Raw genomic sequence first — 2,521 nt, 5'->3', positions numbered from 1 at the left:
TTTTTGGCCCTCTCTCTTTTCTTTCTTTCAATTTTGCTTAAAAGAAAAAGAAAACGTTTTTCATGACTCAGGGTGTGCGAGAACGAGATGCAAACTAGCTCCCTCTTCGATTAGTTCTTCTGAAAGCGGCGTGCAGGTTCTGACAACCAAAATGCAGCAGACAGTCATGCAGGATTAGCTGTTTTAGAGGAAACACTTTGCAGCTCGCAAAGCACATGGCAGACCCGGGAAGCGGCCACACGTGGGTCCAGTCGTGGCCCTCTCATCCTGACACACACCAACCACATCTTTTTCTGCCTGACGGAAGGTCCAGAAAGTCAGCCTCAGGCTCCTTCTTCTCAACGCAGTGGTGTAAAGAGGTGCTGTTATGCGTGGTTCACAGTATCACAAAGCAGAGGGGATCCATGATTATGAATAGGTAAACAGGGACACACAAACAAAAAGCCCCAAGCCAACTCCGGCGCATTGTTTCCACCTCCGCCTCTCCAAGTCCACCACGCCATGTGGCACAGCCCTTACAGTGGAACAAACCATCTTAACACTGAAAGGAGCAATTCTAAAGATATCCAGACAATGCATGGAAATTTCTTGGATGTGAAATGGGAAAATCAGTACTCAGACACTAACTCTGCTATTTCAGTATCATATTTCTGTCCACTGACACTTTCTCTTTCTCCCTCTGGGGATCCTCTTCCCTTAGGAACTCTAGTTGGATTCCAGAAGAGGACCCGGGATGCTGCTGGGGTTGGGGGTGGGGTTATGGAGCATTAAAGAATGCAGATTTAGCCCATTATATTATACTAGTGCTTTCTGGGGACAACTCACACATCATCAAACTTGATTCCAAAATTAGACAAGCTAAACCTCCCTCACACCCTGCTGACACCCCAGAAGCCAATAATACAGGTAATGATCCCCCAAACAAGAGCAATGGCAACAAGTGGAATTTTACATTTAAAATTTCATGTATGAGACATTTTCTTACAATATAAATATTAAACAACAACAAAGCTGAATATAGAGCTTGTCCTCAAAGATGCCACATTATTTTTATCAGTTTAATACAAGCTGTAGCACTTTTGGATGCAGAATTTCAGACTCAGGCCTTTGGACGATAAGTTTTTGATTATTACTGTCTCCAAAAGCAACCTGTTAGAAAAACTGGCATAAAATCAAATTCCCTAAAGTGAAATAACCCAGACGCAAAGGGGCAAATACTGTATGATTTCAGATATGAGGAACGAGAGCAGTGGTTACCTGGGGCTAAGGGAAGAGGGCTGGGGAGTTAGGGTTCAGTGAGTTCAGAATTTCAGTTCGAGATGATGGTAACATTCTGGAGATGGATGTTTGTGGTGGCTGAACAACGATGTAACCGTATGGAATGTTACTGAAATGTACCCTTAAAATGGCTAAAATGGTAAGTTTTATGTGTATTTTGCCACAAGAAAAAAAGTCCCTGAAAAGAAATCAAATTTTCTAAATTAAGGAACAACTTAACCCCAATTAAACCCCAACAACTGCAGGTTCCTATGTGTTCTTCTTACCACTTCAACATACAGCACATAATACTCGTGAAATCTTGCTAGCTTTTTTTCAGAATTCAACCCTTTTAGCATCTCCACTGATAGCACATTCAGTCCTGCCCTGACCAATGGCTAGAACTTTTCAAAAATCCCCATTTATTCCTTCAAAGGTTATAAAGGAAATATCCATGATGTAAGAAAATACCTGTATACAGGACATAACTATTCACAAACTTTATACTTTTAACAAATGCTTCACATATTCAAGAGATGAGTTCGTCTGAAGGGTAAGGGATTCCCACCCCCAGCCCCAAGGTGGTACGACAAACTGATGACATTAACTCAAAAGACCCTGTTTCTTATTTCATTCATTTGTCTGGCAACTTGGATGCCACCTGCACTCCCAGCTCTCCCTCAGTTGGGACTGAAACGTACAAAGCTGACCATAAAGGGAAAGAAAATTAAGGCTCAGTTTAACCGAATTTGTGGTACAGTGGATTTTCCAGTTTATTGATCAATAACGTCAGTTCACTTTTGCACACACACACACACAAAAACAAAACAAAACAAAACAAAAACAAAAAACCTTTCTCTTTCCCCGTATGCCATCAGCGCGTGGAGGTGGGTAAGGAAGGGAAAAGAGGAGCTGCAGCTTCCACATCTGAGACAAGATCAATTAGTACGCTGTTTTGGGTAAAAGCAGTTTGTGGTTGGGAAAAGGAAAATGGTGGGGCGCATCGGCTCACACCTGTACTCTTAGCACTTTGGGAGGCCAAGGCAGGCAGATCACAAGGTCAGGAGTTCAAGACCGGCCTGACCAATATGCTGAAACCTTGTCTCTACTAAAAATATAAAAATTAGCTGGGCGTGGTGGCAGCTAGCTGGGAGGCTGAGGCAGGAGAATAGCTTGAACCTGAGAGGCGGAGGTTGCAATGAGCCGAGATCACACCACTGCACTCCAGCCTAGGCAATAAAGCAAGACTCTGTCTCAAAAAAAA

The 2,521-nt window shown here is 42.9% G+C and overlaps 1 protein-coding gene across 5 annotated transcripts in view; it reads right to left on the bottom strand.

The window, feature by feature from the left end:
* The window catches only part of SMARCA2 (SWI/SNF related, matrix associated, actin dependent regulator of chromatin, subfamily a, member 2), a 180,284-nt gene that overhangs the window by 34,091 nt on the left and 143,672 nt on the right, over nucleotides 1-2,521 (bottom strand). The gene's annotated exons all lie outside the window — the stretch shown is intronic.

Source organism: Cebus imitator, unplaced genomic scaffold (genome assembly GCF_001604975.1).
Source record: "Cebus imitator isolate Cc_AM_T3 unplaced genomic scaffold, Cebus_imitator-1.0 Scaffold227, whole genome shotgun sequence".
Lineage (NCBI taxonomy): Eukaryota > Metazoa > Chordata > Mammalia > Primates > Cebidae > Cebus > Cebus imitator.
Note: the sequence above shows the minus strand (reverse complement) of the source record. Positions and strands in the feature narration are given on the sequence as shown.